The sequence below is a fragment of the Lontra canadensis genome, unplaced genomic scaffold (genome assembly GCF_010015895.1).
Source record: "Lontra canadensis isolate GAN:19392208 unplaced genomic scaffold, GSC_riverotter_1.0 scaffold37, whole genome shotgun sequence".
Lineage (NCBI taxonomy): Eukaryota > Metazoa > Chordata > Mammalia > Carnivora > Mustelidae > Lontra > Lontra canadensis.
In genome coordinates, this window is record NW_022631031.1 from 4,348,698 (window position 1) to 4,363,920 (window position 15,223).

A 15,223-nucleotide genomic window follows, 5' to 3' on the forward strand; every position below is an offset into this window, starting at 1 on the left:
TGAATCATTCAAGTTGTTGTGTGCTTCAGTAATTTATTCCTTTTTTCTGAGTAGTATTCCATTATACAGCTGAACTGAGTTCAGCCATTCAGTCATTGAAGGACATCTGAGTTGTTTCCAGTATTGGATTTTTACACATAAAGTTGCTATAAACATCTGTGAAAAGGTTTTTGTGTGAGCACAAGTTTTTACTTCTCCAGGATAAATGTCTAATATATCATATGATAATTGCATCATGTAATTGTATGTTTAGTTTTATAAGAAACTGTCAAACTGTTTTCCAGAGTGACTGTACTATTTTACATCCTCACCAGCAAAGTATGAGTGATCCAGTTTCTCCATAACCTTGTCAGCATTTGGTGAGGTCACCTTTTTTTATTTTAACCATTCTGATTGGTGTGTGTTGATATGTCATTGTGGTTTTAATTAACATTTCCTAATGGTCAATGACACCATACATCTTTTCATGTGTTTATTTACCTTTTGCGTATCCTCTTCCATGAAATGACTATTCATGTTTTTACTTACTTTGTAAACAAATTCTTATTTTTTTAAATATATTTACTTAATTTACAGACAGAGAAAGAGAGAGCGAGCAGGCACACACTTGCACACAAGCTGGGAGAGGGGCAGAGGGAGAGAATCTTCAAGCAGACTCCCTGCTGAGTTTGGAGCCTGATAGTGGGGTTCGATCTCACAACCCTGAGACCATGACCTGTGCCAAAACCAGAGTGGGATGCTCAAACAACTGAGTCACCCAGAAGCCCCAAATTATTTTTATTTTTTGCTGTCATGTTTTAGTGTCATTTATATATTCTAGATACTAGATTTTTGTTGGATATGTTGTTTGAAAATATTTTCTCCCATGGTATTGCTTATCTTTTCATCTTCCTAATAAGAGTATAAGTTTTTAATTTTGAATAGGTGAAATTTTCTGTTTTTCCTTTTGTAGATTATGATCTTGGTGTCAAATTTAAGAACTCTTTGCCTAGCCCCAGATCCAGAAAAGTATCTTCTACTTTTTCTAAAAAGTTTTCTAATTTTATGTTTTATACTTAACCTTATGATCCATTTTGACTTTATTTTTATATAAAGTCTGAGATTTAAGTTGAAGTTCACTTTTTTGCCTTAGATGTCCAGTTGCTCTAGCACCATTTGTCAAAAGGGCTATCCTTTCTCCTTTGAAGTGCTTTTGCACTTTTGTCAAAAATCAGTTGGTGTGTTTTTAATGATGACATGAATGTCCTACAGGTCTGTCCCCAGCAGTAGATAACTGACAGCAATCAAAACTATGGCAGTGTCCCAGTCTGTACAAATTTCTTTATGAAAATATAATTACTAACTGAGCAGGAATGCTATTATGGTCTTCTTACATCATAAGGAAAGTCCCAGTGTAGAGCCAAGCTACTAGCACTGTTCTCTCACTGAGTTTCAGCAGTTATTAGCAACTTATAATTTCATCTTGTTTTTTACTAACCTACTACTAATAGACATTTCATCCCTTCATTTATTAGTTTAAAAGTAAAAATTACTTAAGTTTTATCCACATTCCTCAACACCTTCTTGAACATGTTTAGTTTGGCTCTTCAGTGCTTCAGATCAATTTGATGTCTCTTCCTAGCATTAAGAAGAAAAAGAAGAAGCTGTGAATTTGGCACTCAGAATATCCCTTAAATGTATGCACCGTCTTCTCCTTTATGTCAACATCAAACTGAATATTCATTTGTTATTATTTCTTTATTAGATACTGTTAATTGTGCACCTGAAATACAAATGATGTCTCTCTGCTTTCAGAGAAAAGAAGTTATGCAAATATTTTCCAATCAAGGAAATGTATTCCTGCTAACCATTTACTACTCACTCACTCTTAAGGAAGAATCTACCTAAAAACTTTGCCCTGTCAGACACTGAACCTCCTAACTTCTAGATGGGCAGGGACTGGGAACCTGGAGCTCTGGGGCACTAAGAGCTAACCACAATCACATACAGCCACCAGAGTGTAGACTTCTATTCTGCAGTCTTGTACCCATTGTGCAGAATTGTGACCTAACTCACTGTGCTGATGATTAGCACTCTGACTTCTACTCCCTTTCCTAGTCTGACTTGCTTACTATATCTGGTTTCTCTGAGGATGTCCTCTGATTTTGCTTCATCAACTTTTGAATGATTTGCTAGGTTTCCCTCTTCCTACAAATTATTTCTCTTCACGTTTAAATTATTGAATTAACCCAAATGGAACCCCTTCCTGCCAAGTACTTTCTATGTACATCTCCACTGGCATCTCTTTAAAAGAAACCAATCTCTGCTCTGAATCAGAAGATTATGCTTCTGTCTCCAAGCCACAGCCACACATACAGCTGCCAAGACAATGACAAATCTGCCTCAGGGTAACTGACATTTGTTTGGAGGCATTGAAATAGTTCCACATCCCCCTTGTCACATCTGCTTCTTGCTATCCACTCTCATTCCTAATTTTCTCATAGCAGGAGAAATTGCCAATCTAGTCAGAAACCAAGACATTGATCTGCTATGGTATGCTTAGTAGTGATTGGGATTCCTGTGCCTTAAAGGCAAGAAACCAGACACTAATCCTTTCTCTGGGTGTTTTTCCTCTTCTATGTAATAAACCCATCTGGACATAGATTGCCTCTTAGGGAAGATTTCCACTCAAGATACGTAGGTGGGTAAATAGACCCACACTCTGATCTACCAAAGAGCGTATTTCTCTTCAGCGTGTGGTTCCCAAACTTAGATTCGGGGCAAGATTTTAGCATCTACTTTAGCCTCAAGACCTAAACTGAATTTCTCAACAGAGATTTTTCCATAAATCTACATCTTCTACCAACTAAAATCCAAACTCCTTCATATTATTCCTCTTTTTAACCATTTTACCTTTTCAATTCTGTTCCTAATGTCAAAGGAAGAGGCCACTATGCAATACATGACACAAAAATTAAATGTATTGCTCGCTAAGCCAGACAGGGTTATACTTGGAAGGTAAAGTCTCCCAGAGTATAGCAAAAATCTGATTTTGTATAGGGTTTGGCAGTATGGAGTTCAAAGAAAATTCATTTTCCCTTAGAAATTTTGAGATGTTGCTTTATTAGCTTCTAGTATCCAGTGGTTCCAAAGAGAAATCTGATGCCAGTCTAATGCTTCTGAATATATAGGGATTTTTTTCCTACCTCTCAAAGATCTCAACACTTTTCGCTTTAATTTTAGTGTTCTGAGATTTATAATGGTTTGGTCTTTGTGTTTTCTCTTTTTTGTTTCACTTGGATTTGGTGACCTTTTTTAATCTGAAGACTTGCATATTTCCTCAGTTATGAAAAAAGGTTTTTCTATAATATCTTTCACTGTTTTCATTGCTTTTTTGTGGAGGGGGGGTCTGGTCAAACTCTTTATCTCCAAGTTTGGTTCTCTTTCAAAATAACCTATTCTGACTAAATATCTCACTAAAAATACATATCTTCTCTTATCTCCATTTTTTGAAAGATTTTATTTCTTTGAAAAGGAGAGAGAGGGAGAGAGCACGCAAATGCTGGGGGTGGGGCAGAGGAAGAGGGAGAAGCAGGCTTCTCACAGAGCAGGGAATCCATACAGGATCCAGAGATCATGACCAGAGATGAAGGCAGATGCTTAACCAACTGAACCATTCAAGTGCTCCTCTTTTTTTTTTTTTAATTAATATATAATGTATTATTAGCCCCAGGGGTACAGGTCTGTGAATTGCCAGGTTTACACACTCCACAGCACTCACCATAGCACATACCTTTCCCAATGTCCATAACCCCACCACCCTCACTCTACCCCCCTCCCCCCAACAACCCTCAGTTTGTTTTGTGAGATTAAGAGTCTCATGGTTTGTCTCCCTCACAATCCCATCTTGTTTCATTTATTCCTTTCCTACCCCCCCAATCTCCCCACGTTGCCTCTCAACTTCCTCATATCAAGGAGATCATATGATAATTGTCTTTCTCTGATTGACTTATTTCACTAAGCATAATACCCTTTAGTCCTATCCACATCATTGCGAATGGCAATATTTCATTTCTTTTGATGGCTGCATAGTATTCCATTGTGTGTGTGTGTGTGTGTGTGTGTGTGTGTGTGTGTGTGTGTGTATCACATCTTCTTTATCCATTCATCTGTTGATGGACATCTTTCCATAGTTTGGCTATTGTGGACATTGCAGCTATAAACATTTGGGTGCACGTTCCCCTTCGGATCACTACATTTGTATCTTTAGGGTAAATACCCAGTAGTGCAATTGCTGGGCCATAGGGCCGCTCTATTTTCAACTTTTTGAGGAAACTCCATGCTGTTTTCCAGAGTGGTTGCACCAGCTTTCATTCCCACCAACAGTGTAGGAGGGTTCCCCTTTCTCCGCAACCTTGCCAGCATCTGTTGTTTCCTGACTTGTTAATTTTAGCCATTCTGACTGGTGTGAGGTGGTATCTCATCATGGTTTTGATTTGTATTTCCCTGGTGCCGAGGGATGTGGAGCACTTTTTCCTGTGTCGTGGGCCATCTGGATGTCTTCTTTGCAGAAATGTCTGTTCATGTCCTCTGCCCATTTCTTGATTGGATTAGTTGTTCTTTGGATGTTGAGTCTGCTAAGCTCTTTATTGATTTTGGATACTAGCCCTTTATCTGATATGTCGTTTGCAAATATCTTCTCCCATTCTGTCAGTTGTCTTTTGGTTTTGTTAACTGTTTCCTTTGCTGTACAAAAGCTTTTCATCTTGATGAAGTCCCAATAGTTCATTGTTCCCCTTGCTTCCCTTGCCTTTGGCAATGTTCCTAGGAGGAAGTTGCTGCAGCTGAGGTCAAAGAGGTTGTTGCCTGTGTTCTCCTCAAGGATTTTGATGGATTCCTGTCTCACATTGAGGTCCTTCATCCATTTTGAGTCTATTTTCATGGTCCAGTATAAGGAAATGGTCCAGTTTCATTTTTCGGCATGTGGCTGTCCAATTTTCCCAACACCATTTGTTGAAGAGGCTGTCTTTTTTCCATTGGACGTTCTTTCCTGCTTTGTTGAAGATTAGTTGACCATACAGTTGAGGGTCTATTTCTGGGCTCTCTATTCTGTTCCATTGATCTATGTGTCTGTTTTTGTGCCAGTACCATACTGTCTTGATGATGACAGCTTTGTAATAGAGCTTGAAGTCCAGAATTGTGATGTCACCAACTTTGGCTTTCTTTTTCAATATTCCTTTGGCTATTCGAGGTCTTTTCTGGTTCCATATAAATTTTAGGATTATTCGTTCCATTTCTTTAAAAAAAAAATGGATGAGATTTGGATAGGAATTGCATTAAACATGTATATTGCTTTAGGTAGCATAGACATTTTCACAATATTTTTTCTTCCAATCCAGGAGCATGGAACATTTTTCCATTTCTTTGTGTCTTCCTCATTTTCTTTCATGAGTACTTTATAGTTTTCTGAGTATAGATTCTTTGCCTCTTTGGTTAGGTTTATTCCTAGGTATCTTATGGTTTGGGGTGCAATTGTAAATGGGATTGACGCCTTAATTTATCTTTCTTCTGTCTTGTTGTTTATGTAAAGAAATGCAACTGATTTCTGTGCATTGATTTTATATCCTGACACTTTACTGAATTCCTGTATAAGTTCTAGCAGATTTGGAGTGGAGTCTTTTGGGTTTTCCACATATAGTATCGTATCATCTGCAAAGAGTGATAGTTTGACTTCTTCTTTGCCAATTTGGATGCCTTTAATTTCTTTTTGTTGTCTGATTGCTGTGGCTAGGACTTCTAGTACTATGTTGAATAGCAGTGGTGATAATGGACATCCCTGCTGTGTTCCTGACCTTAGTGGAAAAGCTCGCAGGTTTTTTTCCATTGAGAATGATATTTGCTGTGGGTTTTTCATAGATGGCTTTGATGATATTAAGGTATGTGCCCTCTATCCCTACACTTCGAAGAGTTTTGATTAAGAAAGGATGCTGTACTTTGTCAAATGCCTTTTCAGCATCTATTGAGAGTATCATGGGGTTCTTGTTCTTTCTTTTATTAATGTATTGTATCACATTGATTGATTTGTGGATGTTGAACCAACCTTGCAGCCCTGGAATAAATCCCACTTGGTCGTGGTGAATAATCCTTTTAATGTACTGTTGGATTGTACTGGCTAGTATTTTGGTGAGAATTTTCGCATCTGTGTTCATCAAGGATATTGGTCTGTAATTCTCTTTTTCGATGGGGCCTTTGTCTGGTTTTGGGATCAAGGTAATGCTGGCTCATGAAATGAGCTTGGAAGTTTTCCTTCCATTTCTATTTTGTGGAACAGTTTCAGGAGAATAGGAATTAATTCTTCTTTAAATGTTTGGTAGAATTCCCCTGGGAAGCCATCTGGCCCTGGGCTCTTCTTTATTGGGAGATTTTTGATGACTGCTTCAATCTCCTTACTGGTTATGGGTCTGTTCAGGTTTTCTATTTCTTCCTGGTTCAGTTGTGGTAGTTTATATGTCTCTAGGAATGCATCCATTTCTTCCAGATTGCCAAATTTGCTGGCATATAATTGCTCATAATATGTTCTTATAATTGTTTGTATTTCTTTGGTGTTGGTTGTGATCTCTCCTCTTTCATTCATGATTTTATTTATATGGGTCCTTTCTCTTTTCTTTTTGATAAGTCTGGCCAGGGGTTTATCAGTCTTATTAATTCTTTCAAAGAACCAGCTCCTAATTTTGTTGATTTGTTCTACTGTTATTTTTGGTTTCTATTTCATTGATTTCTGCTCTGATCTTTATTATTTCTCTTCTCCTGCTGGGTTTAGGCCAAGTGCTCCTCTTATCTCTATTTTAATTATTGTCTATTTTATTTGTTTCCTCTCATATTAGTTTTTCATTTGTTTACTTTAGTGTTTCTGACAAAGTTGATTTTGCACAATTGTTTGGTAATTCTTGGTTTTTGTTATCATCTTTGTACTTGAAATTCCCCATAACCTGTGTAGATCAGTAGTGTACAAAAAGGGAACAATAGGAGGGGTCTACCTTGGAGGTAGAAGTATTTTATTATCAACATTATTCAGGATTATCAGCATACAGTGATAATAAAAAAGAAACTAACTTTCAGTCACTTCTAGCTTTTACTAAATTGTATACAGCCAATACCGCCCCTTTACTGCCTGCACCCAGAGAAAATTATTCCCACTCAACCCCCTCTTATTCTACGTCCTTACCTCACTCCACCTTGTAGTAAACCATTGCTATAGATTCTGTTCCATTTACAATTTTCTTTCTACAGTGATTGTGGGAAAGAACACATTGCCAAGAATTTACCACTAACTCATCTTCTGGACAGAGTCCACCCAGGTCTTCTTATTCTTGCAATTCACCTGGGATTCAGCTCAGCTTTTCAAGCCCAAATCCCATCTCACTGCTACATCCTGGAGGCAGTGACTTCTGCTTCTATCCACTTGGTGAAGGTTAGGGGTGAAAGAAAGCAACCAACTTCATTACTCTGAATGTTGTTCCTTATGTAATCATTTTAATGATTGACAGTGGCCCCTTCTCACTCCTTAAATCCACCCCCAAAACTTCCAGAAAGTCTCTTACTTTGCAACAAATATCTTTTGTCAGTGTTTGGGCAGTGTTTTTCTTCATTATTAACAGCAGTGTTGTACACATCATAATTTGTGAGAATTGAATGAGTTAACATCTCAACCCACGTGCTTTTTGTCTTTAAAAAACTTTTCAAATTTCTGTTTTCTAGCTAGCACTTTCCTGCTTGTTTTCCAGTATTGTGGATGTTTTAAATCTTTTCTTTTGTCATTTCTAGACATTTATGGCTTTCAGCCTATTATCTTGATTTAATTTTTCATCTGCTTCTAAAATAGTGTTACCCCTTTTTTTCTAGACATGTATGCATTCTGAGATAGTCTGCTCAGGCTGCCATAACAAAATCCACAGACTGAATGACTTAAAAAACTGAAATTTATTTTCTCACAGTTCTGCAGACTGGAGATCAAAGTGCTGTCACAGTCTCTGGTAAGACCTCTCTTCCTGGCTTATAGATGGCTACCCTCTCCCTGTGTCTTTACATGCCTTTCTTCTGTGCATGCAGAGAGAGCCCTCTTTTTCTTCTAAGGACACCAGTCCTGTTGAATTAGGGCCTAACCTTATGACCGCATTTGACTTTAATTACCTTTCTAAAGACCCTATCTCCAAATACAGTCACATTGGGGGATAGGACATCAAAGTATGAATTTGGAGGGGGACACAATTCACTTCATGGTACCTTCTAATCAATCAGTTTTTAATTTAAAAAAATCAGTTTTTAATTAAAAAAAAAGCGCCTGGGTGGCTCAGTGGGTTAAGCCTCTGCCTTTGGCTCAGGTCATGATCTCAGGGTACTGGGATCAAGTCCCACATTGGGCTCTCTACTCGGCAGGGGGCCTGCTTCCCCCCCCCACCCCGCCTACTTGTGATCTCTCTGTGTCAAATAAATAAATAAAATCTTTTTAAAAAATAAATAAATAAATAAAAATTTAAAATCCCAGAAATTTATTCAGAAAAAAAATTTTTCAAAGAATCTTTAAAGTCAATATAGGACATCTCATCTTTCCTGAAGCAACGTAAGTGCACAATGAATATCCATTAAATACATGAATGAGGCATTCAAAATGCACCTTAGAACTTTCCCAAGGCACCATTTTTCAGGAACATTCTTGAGCACATTGTTTGACTCTTTCAGGCTGCTACTATATGAAAAAATGATAAAAACCTAGTTGTTTCTCATTTTACTCTCAAAAAATACCTGAAATCATTAGAGAATTTAACATGTTTATCAACATGAAACATGTAAGTATTATGATTATTTTAGGTATGTATTGATATGTGTATTCATTCTCCTTCCTAATGGTTTAAGATTTGGGAAGGATTGCTATTACGCATGTTGGTGCATGTGTATGTTGATGTGTATGCATACATGTGTACATATGAGTCTTATGGATATAAATGTATAAACTATGTGATAATATTTTTATAACTTTTTTGTTACTTTAGTATTAAAATGTTTAACTTTTAACGACGTTAGGCACCACTATATTTATGGGCCATTACAATGTGATTCACTAACAATAAAAATAAATATCTTGGACACAACCTCCAGTACTTAGAGATTAACAGAGGAAAAGATCTAGAGAGTGGACTGCTGGCAAGGATTTAGAAATAAACTCTGGAGTCACAAATGTATTGTAGCCTATTCTAGACAGATCAAGAATTTGGTTTAAGAAATTGTGCATCATAACATCCATATGTACATTTCCATATGTACATTTCCATATGTAGAAACTAATGTGTACAAACAATACCATATGCACAAGTGAAATGTGATAAACAACTCAAAATCTTCACAGTATTTAGAGGTGAATATGAGAAAGGAGCCAAGTAAGACTTGGTTGAGTTATAACTATACTAGCCCAAATTTGCTTAAAATTTGTAGGTTTTATGGTCAACCACCAGATACATTAGTAATAATCAGAATTTTATACCAATTTCAGGTATTTTCATTCCAAAATTTACTCCTATAAAAATGTCATTATTCAAAGCAAGTTTCTTTTCTTCAAATGTAACTTTTGAGAACTGTCTGAATTTATCATTAATTATTTAGAAAACACAACAAAAGAAAAAAGACCTGCTCCTCTCTTCCCCCATATCTTCCTAAATTGGAATATAATATTCTTTGCCCAATCCCTATCTTCAACAAGACATGAATAATGGTTTTAAAGGACTTTGATCAACTGGAATTTTTAAAGACTTAAGTCACTGAAAAATGAATTGAATTCTTAATTAAGCATTAAGAATTCAGTTAAGTTTGCAAAAGCCAAAGTTTATTCAATGTTTTACTAGAAGGAATAAATACCACTTTTAGCTGAGCTTAGGAAATAATGAATGGAAATCTAAAATACCACTTCGTGAACAAAGGCAGAGTCTGTGCACCTTTACAAAATACTTATGAAGGCAAAAATGACAAAATTTGCAGTATCTGTGCAGCATGAGACACCACTGACCTCCGTTTCCAAACTCTTAGCTTCCCTGATTTTTGTGACATTTTTGTCTCTCAGATCTACCTCTCTAATTGCTACTTCCCAGTTCCTTATCTTATGCTATTCCTTATATGTCAGCAAATTACAAGGTTTGACCTGCCAGTCTTTTCTTTTTCTATGCAGGCTCTTACCAGTAATCGGATCCACTGTATAATTTCTGCCATCGCCTCTAAAAAGGTGATACCTCGTTCAACATCTCCATCCACCTCAGTTCTCACTGCTGAATTCCAAACCCAGATTCTCAACTACCTGCTTACAGAATGTATTTCAAAAGAATTTGTTCATCCACAAACATATACTAAATTGAATGAATTTGTAGTTATTTTATAATATAGACCTCCATCCAAGTTGCCCATGCAACATCACAGTCACCCACTTTGCTAACTTCCAAGAGTTGCCACAACAAATTGCCATAAACTGAGTGGCTTGAAACAACACAAGTTTATCCCCTCACAGTTCTATAGGCTACAAGCCTATAGAAATTCAGGTGCCTGCAGATCTAGTCCTTCTGAAAGTCTAAGGGAGAAACTGTTCCACACCCTTCTCCTAGCTTTTGCTGGTTGCCAGCAATCCTTGGTGTTCCTTGATTTGTGGTTCATCACCCCAATCTCTGCCTCCACTGTCACATGGTGTTCTCCCTGTGTGTCTCCTCCCTGCCTTTGCTTGGTCTTCTGTAAAAACACCAGCCGTCAGGGGCACCTGGATGGCTCAGTCAGTTGAGCAGCTGCCTTTGGCTCAGGTCATGATCCCAGGGTCCTGGGATAGAGTCCTGCACCGGTCTCCCTGCTCAGCAGGGAGCCTGTTTCTCCCCCTTTCACTGTCCCTCTCTGCCCAACTCATGCACTCTCTCTCTCTCTCTCTCTCTCACTCTCTATCAAATAAATAAATAAAATCTTAAAAAAAAAAAAGATACCAGTCATTAGATTAAGGGCCCACCCAATTGCAGTATGACTTCATCTTAATTTAGTTACATTTGTAAAGACCTTATTTTCAAATAAGATCACAATCTGAGGCTCCAGTTGGAAATGAATTTTGGCAGAACACCATTCAATGTAGTCCACTATTCAAACTTGAAATTTCCACTGTTATATTAACCCATATATTTCAACTCAGCTCTCTCCTTTCTTCAAGTCAGACTTCTTCCACACCACAACTAATAATCATCTTTCTTTTTTCCATTTTTTTTAAATATAGCTAATACTGTCCCTCTCCTGCTTAGAATCTTACTCTGCTTCTCCATTGGTCTCAACTAACCTTTCAAACCAAATCATGGATGATTTGGGATTTTATGTTAAAATGTTTGAGTCTTTATTACACTCCATAGAGCAGCAATTGATACACTTTTTCTCCAGCTGTATCCTTTGACTTGACTATTTTCCCTTTATATTGTCAAAGTGCCATTCATCTTTCATTGTGAAATCATCCCTGACTACAACCATCCATTTTACCTCATCAAAAGAAGTCATCCCTTTGTATTATACTAAAGCAACAAGTTTAAGCTAGAGCATATGTATCACTGAGTGTACATGAAAACTATCCAAGAGTCTTAAAAAATACAAGATAGTTTTAAAAGAATCAATTTCAAGATCCACATCTTACTTAGGTATTCTTTCTTAAAACTGATATCCCGAGTACACCCACAGACCACAAGTTTCCCTTTCCTATCTCCCCTTTCACAATGGATTTTCTCCTGTTTTGCAAAAGACAGACCTACTTCTAACCCATCCCAATATTACTATGATGCATTTGCCATGGAGGAGCAAAAGCTCCTGCAACCCAAGAACAATTGTCAAATATGTAATTTTTTTGGCCTATATCTCTAATTGAACTTCTTTTTTTTCTAATTGAATTTCAAGAAATGAGGACTACTGTGATATTATTTTTTTATCAGCTCTTTTTTAAAATGAGTGTTCTCTATACTCTTATCAAAAAAATTAAAAGAACAAATGTCATTCTAACTAATTTTTTATTCTTCCATAGATACATAAACAAATTTTAAAAACCTCACTCATCTCAATAATAGTTTCAGTAAGATTTTCCTTCTATTTTTCTTTACCAAAATTTATAAAATGTTTGCACATTTATGTAAAATATGGTTCATTAAGGAATTATGAGGAATAATTCTTCAAAAATTATAGTTAGTAATATGAATAAGAAATATCAAATATCACTCAAATGAAGCATAGTTACATAAGGCATAGCCATTGCTTCTCTCTTCTACCCTCATTTGTTTTTTTTTGTCTCATAAAAACACAAGTTTCTTCTTCTTTTTTTGCCTTTTTTCATTCAGTCACAAAATTACCTCAAGAAAAAATACATTCATATCTTCTGTGTATATGTAGGTAAGGGAGAAGATGGACAGGGATTACTCTACATGAGAAGCTGCGGGAAAAAAGATGAAATAAATTGACATATTAATGCTCAGCTAATACAAAAAGAAAAATATATAGCTATTGAAAGACAGCTATACATTTAAAATGCAGGCATGCTTTCTAATATAATTTTCAGCATTTTAATCATGAGGTAGGTTTGCAAAGTAAAAACTAGTGTGATTAAATGGCAATTATATGGTCAATTAGGGCTTATCGATGATTCAGGAAAAGAAAAAAACATGCTTCTTAAATCTTAAGGCTTGAGTTAGACATTTTAACAGTTTGAATACCTGACTTTTCAGTTAATGATCCACCAGCTCTCACCTTCACTTCTTATAGATTTTTTTTAGTGCACTGAGGCACATCACATAAGGTCAAACAAAAGGTTGGAGGTAGTGGGTTTATTTATTCAATAAAGATTTATTAAAGCCTATCTTGTCCTAGGTCTTGGGGAGTATAAAGTAAACACACATAGTTACTGACTTTGAGAACTTCAGTCTATGATGATGCCATCTACATTCATCTCTTCAAACATCCCATATACATTGATGAACACCAAGGTTTTGTCATAAGAACTGGATTTCCAAATATCTCCTCACTAGCACAATCAAGGTCCTATCACACAATGTCCTACAAATGCTTTGAATTAAATATATACGCACAAAAAAGTGATTTTCAACATACCTACTATATACAAATATCTCCTTTCTAAATTCCTTTTTATATTAATGTCATCTTCATAAATCTAGACTCTAGTAATAGAAACTTAGAAGTTATTCTTGATTTTTTATTTGGATTTATCCAAAAGACCCAGAAAGTTCAACTCCTTTCATTTCTGCCTCTAAATTATTTCTTTAGTCCCTCTCCTTTTCCCCTATCAGTTCTAACTTAATCCATTCACCTCTTTCCTTGTTTCCATGCATTTACACTGTTCCTCTTCAACTTTGCCCCTATTGCTACATCTCCAAAAATATCTTCTCATACCCTTCATTTGCTCAATACTCTGCATTGACTCCCATTACCTTACAGGTTAATGTCCAAACTCATAAGTATGTCATACAGAAACATCATAACCTGACTCCACTCACCTTTCCATACTGCCACTTCCACCATCCCTGGTACCTGGCTTCCTGCATGTACACATTCTGTTCTAGTCACATCACATCACATTAAACTATGAGCATCCATAGAGTTACTCTCCATCTAACTCATCTTTTTATTCCAGTATGTAAGGTAAAAGCTCAATAACTGCTTGATGGATGAGTAAACTCCTAGGCATGCTAAGAGTTTAAGAAGAAATCAGTAAAATGATATATATGACATTTCTTAATCAGAAAAAAAAATTTCCAGTTTTGAAGACCTAATGTCTTCCTACTTCTATATTTTCAAAAATATATCGGATTGTTCTTCCATTGCATCTCAGTCTTCACCATTCTTGAGAACACTTATAAAGCTCTTAGCGTGACATGCTTGAAGACTCTCAATGATGAAGCAGAACTTTTAAAAGAGCATAAATTATACTATAATAAGAAGGGAGGAGAGACACACTAATGGTATGGGAATCTCTACTGGATAGAGAATGGAGACTAGTGGAAAGGGGCTCATATTAAGGTCCTCTTTAAATACAACCCACATATTAACCAGTTCTAATGTGAACCCCATGGGTTCCAGTTTGGTGAGGTGGAAAGGGCAGATATGAATGTAAGGAAGTAAGAATGGATTAGAACCTATGTGGGCCTGTGTAGACACGGTGTCAGACTTCAGAAGAAAGGTGGAGAATGAGTTAGAAGTCTGAGGAAAACCTTTGAGGGAACTCAGATCCTTATGAAGTATACCAGTTGGTATATTATACCTCATACTAATCTGTTTGTATGTTTTCTTAGAAGGGAATTGGATTAAAGCATACTAGATATACTCCTCTTCTATCGCCACATAAGAAATTATCACAGACAAACCATAAGAGACTCTTAATCTCGCAGAACAAACTGAGGGTTGCTGGGGGGAGGTGGGGAAGGAGATTGTGGTGAGGTTATGGACATTGGGGGGGTGCTGTGGTGAGTGCTGTGAAGAGTGTAAACCTGGTGATTCACAGACCTGTACCCCTGGAGCTAAAAATACATTATATGTTTATAAAAAAATAAAAAAATTAATTAAAAAAATTATTACAAACTTCGTGATTTAATGTCTATTTAATACCTCACACTTCTGTAGATCAAAGGTCTGAATGACTCTGGGTGCTCTGTTTTAGGTCTCACACAGGTGAAATCAAAGTGTCAGCCAGGCCAGGCTGGGCTCTCACCTGCAGGCACCAGAGAAGAATCCACTTCCAAGTTCATTCAAATAATTGGCACAATTCAATTCCTTGTGATTGTAGGACTGAGGTTCTTGTTTTCTTGTTATCAGATAGCCAGAGATCAATCACTCTCAGCTCCTAGAGACTTCATGTAATCTTATCAGGGGGCTCCTTTGTTCTCCAAATCCAAAAATGGAGAATTTCTCTCAAGTGAAATCTCCCTTATGCTTCAAACTTCTCACTTTCTGCTCTGTCACTAGCTGGAGAAACTCTCTGCTTTTAAAGGGCTTATCTGATTACATCAGGCCCATTTGTATCAACTTCTTACCTTAAAGTCTACTGAGCCATATAACACAAACTAATTATGAGAGTAAAATCCACCATATTTATTGTCTCCAACATTATGCAAGATATTCACACCAAAGGGCCATCTTAGAATTCTGCCTACCATGCCAGGTGAAGTTTCTTTTCTTTCTTCTAATAATA

The 15,223-nt window shown here is 36.6% G+C and overlaps 1 protein-coding gene across 1 annotated transcript in view; it reads left to right on the top strand.

Moving 5' to 3' along the window:
* Positions 1-15,223, top strand: part of CNGB3 (cyclic nucleotide gated channel subunit beta 3) — a 138,707-nt gene that overhangs the window by 43,315 nt on the left and 80,169 nt on the right. The window lies entirely within an intron of this gene.